Here is a 19,463-nt window from a genome sequence, read left to right as displayed (position 1 = left end):
GTGGCATACCTTGTCTCAGAAAATTTGGTCTTCTCTGAGCAACATAGAAGACTTGTTCATCCTCCCCTTGAATTGGTTTGAAATCAGGTATTTCAACATTTGCAACCATCTTACATCTACAATCTTTCTTCCGTTGCTTACAATGAGGACATAATTCTGCAAGAAATGCATCAGCTTCTTCATGCTTCTTCTTAGCTGCCAATGTATCCAACTGAGTAGCCATATTGTTTATAATGTCCTCCTTGAAATCTTTTAACAAATGACTAAGTTCCAACCTAGAAACTCCATTTTCAGATGATGATGATGGTGCTCCTGGCTTAAATCTCCTATTCTTCTTAGAAGAAGATTTGGAATACTTCTTGCAAATTTGTTCTATTTAAGCCCAAGTAGATTGTGTAATGTCACCCCCCCCATTAGATCTAAGGAATCAGTGCATTCATCACTGATACCCCTCAAGAATATCAATTTGAGGGAATCTTCATTCAAAATACTATGCTTGGACTTCTTGACACTAAACAAAAACCTTTCCAGATAATCCTCAAGCCTCTCATCTTCAGTTTGTGTCATTCTAAAAATATCATCCCCATGTCGATCAGTGCCTCTACAATAATCTTTATATTTTGCAAGAAACAACTATTTCATCTCATCCCATGTATTGATATTGCTACTACCCAAGCTCATGAACCATCTCAAGGATGACTCCTTCAAAGTGGCTGGAAATTTTTTGAGTCTATGGGCATCTGTAGTATAGTTAAAACTCCTATAGAGAACATCAAACTCAAACAGAAATGTATCCGAATCCTCTGTGACCAACCCATAGAACTTAGGAAGTGAAGATGTTGGAATGTTCTTGAGGTTAGCATTATCATGTTGGTTAGAGATGGGAAACTCAAATGTTGGACCAGGTGGTGGTGGTGGATTATTTCCACCAAGAGGTGGGTTCCCTTGCATTGGACTTATGGGGGTTATTACAATAGGCAACTCTTCTTCTTGTGGACCAAAAAGGAGCTGAAGACTACCTTCTGAAAATTCAGACTCAGGGTGATTCAAATTTTGTGGGACTTGATACAGCTTAGAAAAAGGGTTTATATTTGAAGAACTATCTTTTGCTCGAGTAGCATGAGTGGGTAAAAATCTACCTCTGGCATCTCTTCTTCTATTATGCATGCAAATTCATGAAATTCAAACAATTAACTAGAAACTAAAATAATCATAAAAGGCTCTTAGCTTGACACCATCCCTGGCAACGACGCCAAAAATGTCTACCCCAACTATAATGACAATAATACCTCTAATTGAAATCTCAATCCGAAGTTTGGACATTCATATGGTAGAGTTTACTATTCTCATGGCTGGTGTTCATTTAGTTGTCAATCCAAGAACGTAAAACTTGAAATGGGTCTGCAATATATATGCACTAAGCTCCTTAAATGATTATTCTTAATTACTGTAAGAAAGGTAGGACTGGAAATCATAAAGACTAAATGAAAGCTTTTCAAAACTCTGCTGAAATGAACTAATGGAAATAACAGGAATCACACCGTTCTGCCTTGGCTGCAGGAACAGTCAAAGGATCTATTTCCAGTGGCTATAGGAACAACCCAGTCATGAACTTCTACTGCAACTAAATAAAAACTAACTTCAATAATCATAAACATGGGATCACTCACCAAGTGGGCCCCCTTGGATGAGTGATATCAAACTCTCAGCAAAGAACTCTTAATAGATCAGAATAACATATTTTTATTCATTTCTTCCTGAAAGATGATTACATATTCAAAAAGAGAAAATTCAGAATACTTGACAAAAAAACTCTGCTCAATCCCTTTCCATTCTATCTAACGCTCAGAAAAGAAGGAAGAGCTTATTATAAAGAAAAGACATACTACAATGGATAACTCCAATCACGCCTAGAAGAAAAGGCGGATCGCTGTCAGATGAAGGGGATAACAAAGAGCTTGGCTACAGGAACTGTGGATCTGAAACTGAACCACAATCTTTGCACACCAAAGAGATATTTTGCAGATTAAACATGCATTGGAGTTAAACTCCCATGGTGAAGTACAACTACTCTGATTATGCCATAGATCGCGCTTGCTTGAATCTCCTTCAATTTGACCTCCAGCTATCTGACGTGATTCTCCAGTCCTTAGGCGCGAAAGAGAATTCTCCACCGCAGTATCAATTATTATCTGCACTAAAACAGAAATAATATACAAGGACATGCATATGTATCTTACTTAACTAATACATTCATTAACTCACATATGAAATCATCCTAAATAATCCACATATCACAGGGACAAACCATTTGGCTGCAGGAATAAATTGGCATGGCTGCAGGAATTAACAGACAAGGTTCAAACATGATTTCTTAAGTTTAGTTTTAAAACATGGATTACATATAGTCAATTCACAATAGTTTACTATCACAATGCAACCCAAAAGATACCAAAAACCTAAGAGTCCTGATAAAAAAACATGTCAATACACCAACTTATCACTTGGAAAAGGATATCTATTCTTAATGGTTACCTTTTTTAGCATCCTGTAGTCGATACATAACCTCAAGGTACCATCCTTCTTCTTTACGAAGACTACTAGTGCACCCCACGAGGATACACTAGGTCTTATGAAACCTTGCCTAAGAAAATCCTGCAATTGGGCCTTAAGCTCATACAATTATGTGGTTGTAATTATGTAAGTAAGGAGCTTTGGATTGTGGCTCGGTTCCAGGTAAGAGTTCTATAGAGAAGTCAAATTCCCTTTTTGGTGGTAACTCAGTAAGATCTTTTGGAAAAACATCCAAGAATTCTCTAAGAACTAGATAATCCTTAGGGCTCTTCTTGGAATTATCTAAGTCACTTACAATGACAACAAAAATGAAACATCCCTTCCTTTGGGATTTCTTGAGTTGCATAGCTGAGATGTGTCTCAATTCAAGAGGCCTTTTAGACCCATAAATTTCAACTGGATTTCTAGAATCATCAATGCAACTAATAATATTATCCTCACAATTTACTACATCGCTGTGCTCAGTTAACCAATTGGTACCTAAGATCACATCATATGATCCTAGTGGTGCTACATATAGATTAACCCGAGTTTGGAAATTAGGAAGCTCTAAGTCATTGCAAAATATACATGAAGCTTGAAAATATATATGATCCTAGTGGTGCTACATATAGATCAATAAAGCATTAAGTAGCTCCTCTATCAAAATAGAAACTGATCAACCAAAAAGCCTACCCATCATTTGGATAAGTGAAGCTTGAAAATCAGCTTGGCGGTTGTCAACCGCTGCATGAATCTGATGTTGTGAAGCTCCTTGCTGATTTCCTCCTCTTTGAGCTGAGAAACAACCTTATCATTGGGCTAGGATTGAAGGGGAGATAGCCAAAGACTTGAAAATGATAGCCCACCTAAGTTCCATGGTAAGACCATTGGTGATGGTGCTGAAGCTTGGGTAATTGAGATGGAGAAATAATTTGAACTCCTTAACATGTCAAATGAAACTAAAGAAGTATGGGCTGCTTATTATCTTATTGGGGAAGCTGTGACATGGTGGGACAATGAGAAATTTGAGAGCCAAGATACCCTTCTTCTTTACATGACTAAGTAGCTAGTCCTATCCTACCTCCAGTTTAGCCATATCATCAACCATTCCATTTGCCTCCCAAAAATGGGAGTTAGTTGAAAGTCCTCAATCTTGCTTATCAATCCCTACGTCAGTTTTAGCCATTTATTTAATTTCCAATTAGGTGTATTTTTTTATCATAACACATTAATAGTAATGAGAGAACCACCTTCAAGATGTAACTATTTAACATTCAAATCTAGGCCACATTTTAATCCTAGGAATGTTGTGCAAATTCAACATTTTTTTGTTGTTACTCCCAAGAACTCAATTTTCTTTCTGAACACTAAACCATTATGATCCCTTGCCACACGCCTAGCTCCACTATCTCCAGGGTTGCCCTTTGAAATACCATTAAAATTGACCTTTACCCAGCCTTCCTTCGACACTAACCAAGCTACTCCTAGCCTTAGATTTGAAAGAAGATCAACCTTCCTAAACCGATGAATGAGGGGAAATATTGTTTTTAACATTATTCTTAAGATTCATCCATGAATATTTAACTAAAGTCTACATATTGTTAAGATTATTTTATTTACGTGAAATGTACTCAAACCTATTTAGGCTATAATTCTTATACAATATTATATGTTTACTAATCAAAATAAAAACTTCCATCTATGTATATTTCAAAATTATTGAGATTTTATGCAAACTATCTTATTACAAAATTAGAACCGTGTATTTTTTTTAGGTTCTTGATATAATCCATTGTGTTTCCTCCAAAAATTAAGGACTCCTAAAATTTATTGAAATGAATAACAAGATTACTTTACTCTAGGTTATATCTTAATTATTTAATAAATATAAAATGATAAAAATTCAAAATTTTACACTTTTTTAAATAAAATATTAAAATTTTGACACATATGTTAAGAATCAAGAAAATCAATTACAAACACACAACCTTGAAATATAAAAGGTTCCTTAAGTAGAATTAATTTTCCACAGTGATGAAATTAACAACCCTTTAACAACTCAACTTCCTCACTACCTACTTAGAGACGTTCCTATAAAACACTGTTATTTCAAAGAAATATGATATACCATGTATTAATTCACCCTTAATCTTCTCTTTTATGTAAACAAAGCAATAGTCATGTATATACATGGTTTGTACTTACATTTGTTACCTCTTAAGTATATGTGGTGTAAGTTAGGGAACCCCATTCAAATTAGGGTATTAATATTGTTTGGTTATTCCTATGTATAGAAGGAAAATAGAGCACTCGTTTCCTATATCATTTATGTTCCATTACTCTTAGTTATTCAATAAATTACAATTAAAAGGTACTTAAATTTCTTGGATATTTTGTGGCAATGAATGAAATAATTTTTGCAAATCTTGCGAGATATTAATGGATTCACCATTAATGAGAGACATATTCAAGTTTCATGGGGTAATCATATTGCACCTAAATAACCCCTAAAAAATTAGGAAAAATAATTGTGAGGAATTGTAATAAGATAAATTGTGATTTGAAAATTGAATATTTGTTATGTTACTTATTAAAAAATTATTTGTATTTAATGATTCTAGGAACATATACTTGCAACATATAGCTTGTTGATATGTAGGTTAAACCTATGTTGTGAAGAGTTGTGATAGATATAATTTGTGACTTGAAAATTGGAGAATTATTATGGTACTTGTTAAAATTCTATTTGTATTTGATGACTCTAGGAATATAACTTGAACTAGAAAGATTGTTGAAATGTAGGTTAAATCTATAACCATGGTATAGTGCAGGTTTAAGATATTGTTAAGCTTAATTATGTTTTGCAGCAACTAAAGCTAACTTCTGTATTAATAACTTGCTTCACTTAATTCCTCCATTACTAAGAGATTGTTCTTATGAATGATGTACTTTGTGAAAGGTTTATAAGCATGTTATTAAACCACTTTTATAATATATCTAATGTGTTGGTAAAGAAAATTAAATGAATGGTTAACTACAAGGTCTTGCATATCTCAATTAGAAGGACATGGATATAGAACCCCTATTAATTATTTGTTATTAATACTCTAGTAGATACTAGTTTGCATCTAGATAACTTGTCTTGATGATAGTGCTAGCATGATCAATTCCAAGTGATTGAAAAAGTGAGGAATCTCACTCCAAGGTTCTTAAGTCAGGTCTTGAATGTGTAGATTAACCTAGTAGCCTATATTATTGTTTCATTAGGGACCTTTTGGTAACTGACTTAGTGTAAGATGGAACTATGTATGTGAAAAATTTCTTCTCCTCTACTATAAAAACATGCAAGATCAATAACAATGTGAATATGTTCATTCATGCATATTTCAACATAAGATCTTAAGATATTTAATGCTTCTTCAATTGTTTAAGCTATTCTAACAGGCAATTATAAACAAAGAGAAATAAAAAATAAGTAGCAAGAGAGTAAAAAGTAAATCTCATTTATCAAGACAATGATATCTCATTCACTAATCATATCCAAACTGTTAGATAAAATCAAGAGAAACTTGTAACATCCTAAAATTGCACCCCTCACAATTTTTGACTATATTTGGGTCCTCACCTTAGTGTTTGCACCCCTTAGCTTGATCGGAGACTTGAATCTGCTCATGCACATCAAAAACACCTTACAATTCAGTAATGCACTCAAGGGCCACCTTAATCCCGTCCCAAAATAGGGAAAGAATAGGGCATGGTGCCCTGGGACCCCTTAATAGGGGCCTATCTTGATCCCCTCCCCTTGACCTAACTCAAATTTTAAGCGAGAAAATCCCCCCTATGTCGGCTCAAGTCATAAAATTAGTCAATTAATCCCACTAGCAAGTATATAAGATGGACTTCCCCTCTAATTTGACAGAGCATGAAATCCAATCCATCTACGCACACAAACAAGAGATCAAGAATTCAAGCATTCAAGAACAATTGAGCATTTTCAGTCTTCCTTCAAGCTTTGGAGCAACAATAGAGTCAAGATTTAAAGAATTGAAGAGGAGAGCATCATTCTACTTCATGAAATCATAATTCCATGTGGAGGCAAGCAAAAATTCACAAGGAGGTATAAGCATTTCATTTTCAAGCAATTCAACATCCCCTCAAAGAGGAGGATTTCTACTTTCAATCATTTCATTTACATTATTTCAACCACTTGGTTAATTCCAAAACTGGGGTTTGACTTGAAGGTAAACCCCTATTCCCAACACATTTCTCTTTCTTTCTATGTGTAGGAAACAAGTGTGTAGTTGTACTTCTGGAATTAAGCTTTATTTGCAAAAACAGAAAACCCTTTTCAATACGCGAAAATTTTGGAGGACTGATTGGAGGACGCCCCTATCTGGACACATGGTCCCTGCAAATTTTGCCCGATTTTGTGGAGTAGATCCAAATCATCTCAAGCTTCTTAGATCCAAGTGCATGACCGAATCTCGAACCTGTAGCTCGTTGTTTTCTCATATTTGTATTCATTTCTAGCACTTAATCTTAATTCAACTAGTCAAAAGAGGGTTAGTTGCATTCCAATCACCACCAATCTACTTAGTATTCAATCCTTTCATCATTTAGGATTGGATCTAGTAGATTCATCCCCCTCTTTTGAATGCAAAGTTTCCCCAAGTAAAAATTGAGCTTAGTGAATTTTCCCTTCCCACGTGGAGAATTTTCTAAGCTCCCAATTTTTTACTTTACATTTTGGTGAACCCAATTCCTTACACCCTTAATTCTGATTTTTGTTTTTAGATCTGAGTGTATGCAATTTATAACTCAGATTTTCATTTACAAGTTTAATTTCCTTGCAATTTGTAAAACAAATTGAGGTTGAATTCACAAAAACCCCAATTTTTAGATTCAAAATTGAGCTTTTCATTTGTCTAAATTGTATTGATTGTTTTAGATCTGAGAACTCTTCAATTTGGCAATTCAAGTTTTCATTTACACTTTCAATTTTTGAAATCTTTAAAATTAAGTGGTTAAATCACAAAACCCTAATTTTTTTATTTTAAAATTGACCTTGTGGATTGTGTAGATCTTGAATTTGGTGTTTGTTTAAATTTCAAAAAATCATTTTCCCTCCTTGCAAAATTCAAATTTTCAAATTTAATTATTTTAAAAAATTAAGCGGTTTATGCAACAAACTGCAATTTTGAAAATTAAATTAATCTTGCATAATTTCCATTTTTCCTTTAAGCATTTAATTGTCCCAATTAAATCTAAAGTCTCTTGTCTTACTTCTAAACATCATAAAAGTCGGTCCTTAAGTGTGCCCGTTTTGTTGTTGTTCTTTCAATCAATCATTTTATCAAACATCCTAAGTGTGTCCTATTTCGACCTTCAAGGCTTATTTTTGCATATTTCAACATCTTTAATTCCCATATCCTTTTGAAGTTAGCATTAAAATCCTAATATCTTGCTTCCCTAAAAATTTGGTAAAAATTTGGTCAAACCGTGTGTTCGGACCACATTGCTACCACCTTGGTCCAGACTTTTTCTACTCAAATTTCTAGAGCCCGTTTTGACTGTATTTTATTGCACAGTTCCCGAGATTTGTGAAATTTTATTGATTTTAGGTCACCCTGAGGTTCAAATCAAATTCGAATTTCAACATTTCCATTTTCAATTTAAATTTTAAAATTAAGCATTTTTTATGAGAAATTGAAAGTTGTATTATTATGCTTAGTCGTTTTCTTTTTGACCATGACTTGCCTTGAATTAAATCGTGGCCTATGGATGTGGTTGGATGATTTCTTCTGGATGTGGGGTATGGTGCGTAAAGTTATTCTAGAATTTTTCGACAAATTTCTTTTCAAAAATATTACTCGGTTAACTACATATACCCTAATTTTTAAAATTAAATCGATTTCTTCAATATTTCAACATTTCAAAATTTCAAAATTTTAATTAAGAGGTTAGATTTGGACAACCCTAATTTTGATTTTGATTTTCCCTCTCAAACTTTTAAAATTAAGAGGTCATTTTCAGCCCTAATTTTAAATTCAATTTTCTATCTTCTAGGGGATAATTTCAAATTTAATTTAAGAGGTTATTTTAACAAAGCCCTAATCTTAAATTTTAAATTCCTAAGAGATAATATTTTAATTTCTTTTCCCTAGTGCATGAGTTTTACTAATATTAGTCCTACCTATAGTATCTCTGTTAGAAGAAGTTGTAGAATTAAGGCTACCCAAGGTTTAATTATTGAGGAAATGGAGCCTAATTTGGCTAGCTTCTTCAATGAGGATATTGGTGCTTCTTCCCATCCTACAAATATTCCCGTTTATCCTCTTGATAATTCTCATAATGAGGAGGGATCACTAACAATGGATAAGTCAAGAATAGCCATAAAGTGAAGTTGTCCCATTGATTGAAGGATTAAAAAGAATGATTCAAAGTGATAAACATGGTGTTGATATCTTACGTGGTATTTCTCATATTGTAGAATCTAATATCATGCCTATGAAGAGTTGTGTTGAAAACCTAGGTTATACACAACCTCCTAGTCAAGTTAATCAATCCATTCCTTTGACAACTCTTATGACTAGTGTTCCTACCTTCACATCAAATATCATGGCTACCTCTACACAAAATGTTATACCTACAAATGTTAGTCATGGGGGAAATACCTCTTCTTTCATTCATCCTACCATGAGTGTTCCCCTTGTTACCCAATCACATTCACCACCTATAAATCTTAGTCAAGGGGGCAACTCCTCCAATCACAATTCCTTTATTCCTCCTATGAGTCTTCCATGTGTTACCCAACCTTCTCCATTACCTACTTATCATAGTTCCCTAACTCCTTATTCTCAATCTCTTCCTTGATTCAATGATATCACTCCACCCTCTCAATCCAACATGTCTAATTTTAATCCTTCTACTAAAGCTACAATCAATAGTCTAGCCCAAACAGTGTCTTTCTTACAACAACAAATAGCTTCTATGAATCAATCCAAGTATAATGTGCCCACATTTGATGTAGTGAGCTCATTATCCAGTGACATTGTTAGAGTCATCCCTCCTAAACATCTAGAAGTCCCCTAGTTAGAACTTTATAATGGAAAAGGTGATCCCTTAACTCATGTAAAAACATTCGAAACTTTGTGTAGTGACTTTGCTCATGACCAAATATTGTTAGCAAAATTGTTTACTAGAACATTAAGGGATTGTAGTGTCATAAAATTGTGACCCTATCAATTTTTGACTGCATTAGGGTCCTCATGCACATGAGTTCAAATCCTCTAGCCTGATCGGAGATCAAAGATTGCTTAACCCTCAGATATAGCTTCTTCCTTGGCCTTTGCATCACCTAGTCCGCACTTTGCCCTAGAGAAAGGGGTAGGATAGGGGCATGACACCATTCTCCCCCCTTGGACAGGGGTGTGGTGCCCTTGTCCTCCCAGGATAGGGGTGTGGCACCCCTGTCCCTACCCTATTTTGGGGCAGGACCCTTCCTAGGGTTGCATTGTTGGTTGTGCATCGGGTGGGAAACTCCCCTAATGTCGGCTCGTGATGAAAATCAAATCCACTAACATGTATTTAAGGGGAATTCATCCTCTCATTTGCAATAGTTGAAGTTGGATAAGATTGGAGTGTGTCAAGTTGCATAAGTGATCAAGCATTCAAGCATTATTTTCCAGTATTGAGCATTCTCAAGTCTCCCTTCAAGGCTAGGTGTTGCATTAAAGTCAAGGATTCAACCATTGAAGAGGAGATTGATTCCAACTTTCAATTCCACACAATCATTTTTATCAACATTGCTATCACAAGCTCCCTTGAGGTGATTTACAATTCAGTCTTTCATTTACATCTACTTACAAGTACTTTCTTTCATTACTTGGTTAATTCCAAAGCTAAGGTTTGACCTAAAGGCAAACCCCCAATCCCAACCCATTTCCCTCTCTTTTTGTGTGTAGGTTGCAGGTGCCTAGTTGTACTTTTGGATTCGGGCTTCATTTGCGGAGGTGAAAAAACCTTTTTCATTTCGCAGATTTTTCGGAGAACTGTGTACATTCCTGCCATGATTTGGACAATTTTTCCTCAAATTCATAGGGCGACTTTGTCTCAACATATTACTTTTAGATCCAAGTGCATAACTTCATCCCATGTTTTGATCTTAAGTTATAATCAGTTCTTTGTCACTTTTGCATTACATAATTCAATCAATTCCTTTCCATCTCAAACAAGGAAGAGGGGATCAACTTATCATTCCCATTTCATTCAAAATTCAATCTACCATCTTCGTGTGGAGAGATTGAATCTAGTGAATTATCCTCTCCTCTTCCTAATGTAAGATGGTGAAAAGTGTTTGAAAGGTAATCAATAGTGATACTCTCATCTCTCTTTGAGGGAAATGGTAGTTTTCCTCTTGATCTATCATTCACCAATTTTCCACCATTACATTTTGGTGAATCCGACATCTTGCATGCTTTCCTTTGAACAAAATTGCATATTTTCATTTACAAGTTTCAAATTTCTGCAAACTTAGTGGTTAAATCATTAAAAACCCTAGTTTTTAATTAAAATTGAGCTTGTGATTTGTAAAAATTGTTTGTGGTTATCTTAGATCTGAAAATTGTTTTGTTTGTCAAATTCAATTTCATCCTACCTATCATATCCCTGTTAGACGAAGCATTATAATTAAGGCTTCCCAAGGTCTAATTACCGAGGAGAAAGAGCCTAATTTGGGTGACTTCTTTAATGAGGATCATGCTAATTCTTCCCATCCTAATCATGTGCCTATTCACCCCATTAATCAATCCCATGATGAAGAAGAAGCTTTAACTAGGGTTTCTTTAGATCAACTTTCTACATTGGACAATCAATTTGATAACTTTCAACAATGGATGTCCCAAGAATACCCTAATAGTGAAGCTCTTCCATTAATTGAAGACCTTAAGTGCATGATTCAAAGTGATAAGAATGGACTTGATATATTGCATGGCATTGCACATATTGTTGATTCTAATGTCATGTCTATCAAGAGTTATGCCAAAACCCTAGGTTATTCACAACCTTCAACACAAGTCAATCCTTCAATTCCTTTGACTACTCCTATGACTAGTATTCCTACTTTCACATCCAACATCATGGCTACTTCAACTCAAAATGTCATTCCTACAACCATGGGTCATGAGGGAAATCCCTCTTCTTCATTTAATCCTCTATCGTTACCTATGTCTTCCATGAATATTCCTATTATTCCTCAACCAATCAGTGTGACATAAGGGGGAAATTCCTTCAACAACTCTATTCCTCCTTTAAGTGTCCCTTTTCCTACCCAATCATCACCTATGCCTACTTACCATAATGTCCCACCACCTTATTCTCAGTCCATTCCTTCTTTCAATAACATTACACCACCTTCCTAATCACCTATGTCTAACATCAATTGTTCTACCGAAGCGACAATTAACAATCTTGCTCAAACAATGTCTTCCTTACAACAACAAATTGCTTCTATGAGTTAATCCAAGTTTAGTGTGCCCACCTTTGATATTGCAAGCCCACTTTCTCTTGATATTTTTAAAGCCATGCCACCCAAACATGTTGAGATCCATCAATTGGAACTCTATAATGGAAAAGGTGATCCTCTTATGCATGTCAAAACATTTCAAACCTTGTATATTGATTTTGCTTATGATCAACGATTGCTTGCAAAACTGTTTACAAGAACACTAAGAGATAAGGATTTACAATGGTATTTCTGTTTGCCTTCTTATTCTATCACTTCCTTTCAACAATTGACAAATGCTTTCATTCAACAATTTCAAAACAACATTAGCCCTAAAATCATGTTCACTGATTTAATGCATTGTAAACAAGGTGTTAAAGAAAAAATGTCTGATTTCATTGGTAGATATAAGCATTTGTGTGCTCAAATTTCTTTTCATATACTCGATAATGATATTAAAATAATTTTCATTTCTAATTTGCAAAAATATATCAAGGAAAAGCTTCTTTTGTCTAAGTTTACTTCCTTTCCGTAGTTGTGCGCAACACTCCACAATTATCAACTGGATGTGATTTAAATGGAGCAATCCACTCCTATGGCTCTGAGTGATAAGGGGGAGAGTGTTCAACAACCGTTTTCGAAGTTCAAACCAACAAAAATATTCATCAAGTTCAATGATCCAATAAAAAATAACCATGTGAATGCTACAATAGGTGTGCCTTCTATTTCAATTTTTTTCCAAAGAGAAAGACAATTTAATTTCATGAATGAATCTTTACATAGTATTATGTCTTAGTTGTTGTACATAAATGTTATCAAACTTCCTCCTATATTACAAATTGATCCTTCTAAACTTGCATCCCCTTATTTTGATAGCAATTCTTTTTGCCAATTTCATCGTCAAGCTGGTCATGAAACTGAGAAATGTTTTACATTGAAGAATACAATTCAAGACTTGATTGATAATAATAGTATATCTGTGGTAGGTGTGAATGATAAAGGGAATAAATAAGTAGCTCCTCCTAATAAACATCTTAAAATTTTCACTGATCCCTTGCCTTCTCATTCCTTTAACGTTATTGAGATTGTGCCTAATTCTCTCTCTTCTGAAGAATTCACCTCTATGGCTCCAAACTTGGTTAATATGGTAGAAACACAAGATACGCCTAAGGATCCTTGTATTACATTTGATCCTAGTGAGACCATTAGAGCACCCATTGGCCCTTTATACATAGTTGCGAAGGTTAAGGATATCCCTTGTTGTGGTGCCCTTATTGATCCCTCTTGCATGGTTAATGCCATAATTGAAGAGTATATTTTTACTTTATGATTGCATAAACCAATATACAATGCTTCTAATGTGGCTGTGAAGTTATTTGATGGATTCTATTGTCCTACCATTGGATCTATCACCCTTCCTATTGAATTTCATGCTAAATCCATGGATGTTGACTTTATTATCATACCATCTTTTGAGCAATTCCATGTGAAGTTGGGATATCCTTGGCTATCTTCCATGAAGGCTATTGCTTCTCCAATCCATAAGTGTCTCAAATTTCCTCACAATGGAGAAGTCATAACCATGAACCATAGATTTTTTTGTCCATCTAAAAGAAGCCTTGGTGTTCCTAGTGATCTCTTTTGGCCTAAACAATTTCGATCTCTTCCATTAAGGAGCGATGCTCTTTTTCAATCTTATAAAAAATGGAAGAACAATATGATATTATCCTTAAGTCAATCTAGATCTCCAATACTTGACATTCCTATTATTCTTCAAGATGAGGTTCTTTCCCTCATGGATATAACTAATCTCCCTCCTAAGGAAGATCGTCCACCTATTCCTATGGATGTGACTCTACCTTCTCTTAAGGAGAACAAAAATATTCCTCCTAAGGCTAGACCTATACCTCCTCCTCATGATGGACCTAGTCTCCTTCCTACACCTAATATTCCTCATTTCTATGGTGCAATTCCACCTCCTTCCTCTTATCAAGAAAAGAGGCCTACTTCTCCTCTTGTTCAACCTAAAATACATCAACCTAAACCTTCAAGTATTAAGGAGAGAAACATTCCTACTTTTTCAAATATTCCTCCTCTTTCTCAGCCTTCCACTAAGACTCGACGGAATCGTTGTGTGAGAGAATGCCAACAAAGACGCCGTGTTTGATCTCATAAAGCTATCCTTCAAAATATTCAATCTCCTCAGACTCCGACAATTGACATGATTCCCTTTTCTCGTAAGAAAGATGTTCAACCTACATATCCAAATCATAAGTTGTATAAAACATGTGATGGTTTTACTCCTATTCATGTTCTTGCTCCTCTTTCTCTAAACTTTAATGAAGAAATGGGTGAAAATGTTATTCATAATGACATCACAACTCCTAATCCTTTTGATAGTGAGTATGAATATGTTGACATAGACAAGCATTTATCTGATGAGTTTTCACAAACCCTAATCCTAGCTCCTAGAATCGAACAAAGTGACTTACAACACGAGCATAGTACTTGTTTGGATCTTGTGATAGCTCCATCTACTGTGCTCGATGTCGCTCCTATGGCATGTTTCTTGCCTTCCCAGAATAGTGATCAGCAAGATCGAGAGGCGAATGTCATGCTAGATTAGCAATATTAGCACTACAGATCTTTCTGTCTCTCCTTTCTTTCTCTTTTATGACCATTCTTCTATCTGTATCACTGTTCTTCTATTGTTCCCTTAATGTCTACTTGGGGATGATGCAAAGCATTGAGATCTTTTATTGGTCTCTTTCATGTTGACTCAAAAGACATCCTCTCTTCCATTTCTTCTAAGGTAGTGTCCTACTTTGGGGAATGAAGATTATTATATGCATATACATACATGATATACATGAGTTATCATACATCATACTGACCCTGAGGAAAATGACACTACCTCGTGTTTTGTGTGTTCATTATCCTTGGATTTATTCCTGGATTGGGGGCTAAATCCTTGTGATAACATGCTCCCTCCTTCTCTTTCTCTTGGGTGTATCCTACCTTAAAGAAATTGCTCCCGATAAGGCATCACTAATACATTTGGGGTAAAATTTCGACGGAGGTTTCCGACAGACAAGGAGCATTGTGTGAAAATTTGATTTTTTTTAAAAAAATGCCCATGTTCGTCGGAATTCCGACGACATCGGGCATTTTATTAAAAAAAAAATACAACACATTTTCATTTTGAAAGCAATTTGAAGCAAGCGGCGACCATCTTGCCTCCCTACCCCCCCCCCCACCGGAGCGATCTTTGCACAAGCAAGGTAAGGGCAACTAATTTTTTTCTGCAATCATATTGAGACTGGTTTTTTTTTGCGAATTAATCACATGCCATGTGTATGCTACCCCATTTTGCGGTTTTTGTTATTGGAGCATTTGCAACTAATTTCTGACAAAAAACCCCCTTTGATTATGCTTTGATGGATGTCCATACCTTGTTCCAAAGCTCCTATTTTGGCACATGCAGGGAGGATGCTGGCAGATGTTGCAGAGAAAGTTTATTAACAAAATACAACAGTTATGGATCATGAAACCCTTGACCCAATAGACACTACACATGCAAAGCTCGAAATGAGTTAATAAAATGTTTTTGAACCAAATGCTTAACAATATTTATACATGACAGTAATGAGGATTTTTACAAAAACAACCCTTAATCATACAATAAATATACATACTGGTTTGTATATTTATCAGACACTGGCTACCAGTTACATAGTTGAAAATATAACAATCAATGGGAAACAGGGTAACAAACTTTTACTTTTCAAACCTTGAAACAAAATGAGAATAATGAAAAGATACACATAAATATCCATTGTAACTGAAACCAATGCCTTTCATTCACTATTCAATGAGTCATCGACTTCCTTACCAAACTATCATGGAATGTCCAAATTTCTTCCTCATCCAAGAAGCAAGAACCCTAACTATCGTGTGTGTCATAGCCAGAGCTCGAGATATTGTAAATGAATTTCGATGGGATGATTAAAAAAAGTTAAGTATAATATATTCCTATTTTCTAGTGACATAAAGTGACCCATTCTTTTAATGTCTTTAGAAAGTGTTTCAAGCCCAAAGTTTTTTAGACACTATATTCAATGCCGTTAGAAAACTACTAGGCAACAATTCTCTTAGCCAATGATCAAAACCATATAACATATGCTCACATATTCAAATAGTATCACCAAATTTGATATTCTATGCAATATAAACATAGACTTGAGTAAACATATGAATGATGAGTCTCACTAATAAGACCCTTTTCAAGTACATATTAAATTTTATCTTTGTCAGCCTATATCATATGGTAATGTATCCTTTTTCAAACCATGTAATTGTATTTGCATATGATCACTATATTTTTCTATAGCAACCAAAGTCAATGAAGATACATGCTAAGAGATGATTGTTCACTAATGTCACTGTAATGTGAATCCTATTCATATTTCCACATGATCACTAAAACCCACCAAAAACAATCAAATGCACTATCATATTCAGACCAAACATGCTATGGTCATGTATCAAGTCATCATCATGTATAGACCAAACATGCTCTAGTCATGTATCAAGTCAAATACCACATGGATACTTGAAAAGCATCCAATGCCAAATGCAAACTACCTTTCTAACACCAATGAAAAAATCTTATGACACGGATCAACACCTTCATTATTGTGAAGTGCTAATATAACTAAAATAACATCCCATGATATTTTCCCCCCACTATAGAATTGGGAGCATCAATGTTAGATAGTTCAAAATTAATAAAAAAGAGAGATACAAGAACATGAATCCAATTGTTGAAGAGGAAACTTCAGTAATTTGAACTCTTTTCTGATTCCATAGAATAGCTAAACGTCTAGAAGCTCCAATGATTTCATTTAGTGAATGGGTGTTCCTTTTCTAGCTCTAATTTTTTTATTTCTTATAGGAGAATAATGTCAGGCCCACCAGACTCAATTTCAGATATAATAAGTTGACTCCTGTTAGGGGCATTTAAGTCCCTAATGTTCCAGGATATTATTTTCATGGATACTTGTGAGAGCAGAAAATTCTCTAAGACTGCATTTTGTCATTGAATGTAGTTTGAAGACCATTTTTTATATCTTCAAGGGTTTTCTTTCTCTTAGGTGGTGCTCCAACTTTCCATTTAGTCCTCATAATTGGGCTCTTCATTATAGCAAGAGGTGTTTGTCAAATGGTGGATGAAGAGTGTTGGAAAAGGGACGTCTCTAGCTCTGCCAACACCTGATCTCCAATCTCCTTAGCCATTACTAAACAAACCTGGTAAAGGACTTCCCCTATCATAATGTTTAGCTTACCTTCCAACAATGGTTGCTTCAAATGATATACCTCCACCAAAGGGGAGAATGAGCTCCAACGTTTCAAATTGACAGTAGCAATAGGAAAGGAAAGGGAGCAAGAATGAATAGTCAAACCAAAAAAGAGATTTTTAGGAAATAGATACCATTGATGACATAGATATATTGGCAATGAAGCTCTCCACACCCTTAGGAAAGTTTTACAAAGATGAGGGTGGAAAACAACCAACCAAGGAAAAAAGAAATCCATCACACTAAAATCAAAGACTATACCCCATCTTGAAATGTGTGACTATTTAGTAATCCTAGAAAAATTGTGAAGGGAGTAAGTCTTGATAATAGCATTTGGTACAGGTGGTGAAAGAGCCCTAGAATATTTGAATGAGCACAATTGGGGATTCGAAACTAGATCAAGACAAACTATTATTTCTTCAATAGAAAATTCACATGCATTTGAGAAATGCCTAGAAATTTTGTGTCTGGATGATACCTCCTCTCGTTTGTTTATCACAATATGTTGAGACCAAAAACCATGTATACATTGGATCTTCAAAGTTGAAGGGACAAATTTGGTAACATCAAATAATATGGATAACTTAACTTAACTGAGAATGTTGCATTATCAACAATAAAAATCCCAATTTGGTTTATAGATGCAATTTTGTGGTTGAAATTTGGGTCTCAAGGCCGACATTGAGATAAACATGACTGTATTTCATTAGGATTTGAACTCAAAGCATTGGCACTGTCACTTATGGCTATATTAGCTTTTTAAGACACTTTCATAGTGCACTTCACCTATCCTAATAATGGACTATCATGAGATTCTTAAGAATGGAAATACTCCAAACATTCATGCCCTCTATGTTGTCATTGTGGTTTTCAATCATTGCGACTACATGCTTTTCAAGGACCAAGTAGTGTTCTTTTTTCATTGTTCTACTATGCTTCTCAAGCTGCACCAACATAGTTTTATTTAATGGCTTTGTTTTGATAGTGATTTCTCCATGGCTTCCACTGTCTTTTTCTTGGCACATTCAATGCATTGTCATCTATCACTACTATTTATTGTCCTTTCTACCTTTATTGAGGTTGTTCTCATACATGTCATTCACTTTGTCTATGAGTATATCTCAACCAATTCACTGTTGTAAGTAGAAATAAAAGATTAGTCTCATCTCTTTTACTATTTTAGACCTTAATAGTAATCTTTGCAATATATCATTTCCTTCCAATTATATGGAATAATGATTTTCTTTTTATGGAATGTGATGAAGGCTTGAGTGTGTCTTCTTGAACAAAAAGAGGACTTAGAGAAAGTAGATTCACATAAGGATAGGTGGATTTTCCTAAAGATGAAGGGATAAGACTTAACAAAAAGAGGACTTAGGATGATGACAAGGAGGATTCATTTAAGGATATGGCATATTCACCTAAGGGATAGTATATTCTCCCAAGAATATGGAAAAATTATTGATTGGTGGAATGACATACTAGATCAAGGAATGATACAAGGGTAGATTCACCTAAATATAGGGTAAATTCAGCTAAAAGGGTACCCATGAGATTGTGGTACTGAGTACCTATCTATGGATGGTGTATTTGGATACAAGTATGATGAAACCATGCTTGTGTATGATGAAACAAAGTCCAAATCTCTATTATAGGTCCAACATAATCTCTATTATTTGAGACACCATTTTATTAGCATATCCAATTAGGGTAATTTATGGGTTTAATTATGGATCATGTTGTCTATTTCCATGCACTATTGAACTTATTTTGATGTAATGTCATTATTTTAATTTTGAAGTTATAAATAAATTATGTTTGTACCTTAGAAAGGGTAACTCCAATTGATGTTTGGGCAGTTTATTTGAAAACTTATGGCAATTATTGCCCTATGTTATGTAATGGAGTTATTTTTACACTAATTAATTAACTAGAAAAATGAATTTGTATTGTTGTACAAGTATGATGAAACCATGCTTGTGTGTTTACATGTTTGTGCATCCTATTGAGAACCAACCTCGCTGTTGAGGAACTCAATAAATGTGGTG

This window comes from Cryptomeria japonica, chromosome 6, assembly GCF_030272615.1.
Source record: "Cryptomeria japonica chromosome 6, Sugi_1.0, whole genome shotgun sequence".
NCBI lineage: Eukaryota > Viridiplantae > Streptophyta > Pinopsida > Cupressales > Cupressaceae > Cryptomeria > Cryptomeria japonica.
The sequence above is the reverse complement of the archived record's forward strand: the minus strand, read 5'-3'. Positions refer to the sequence as shown.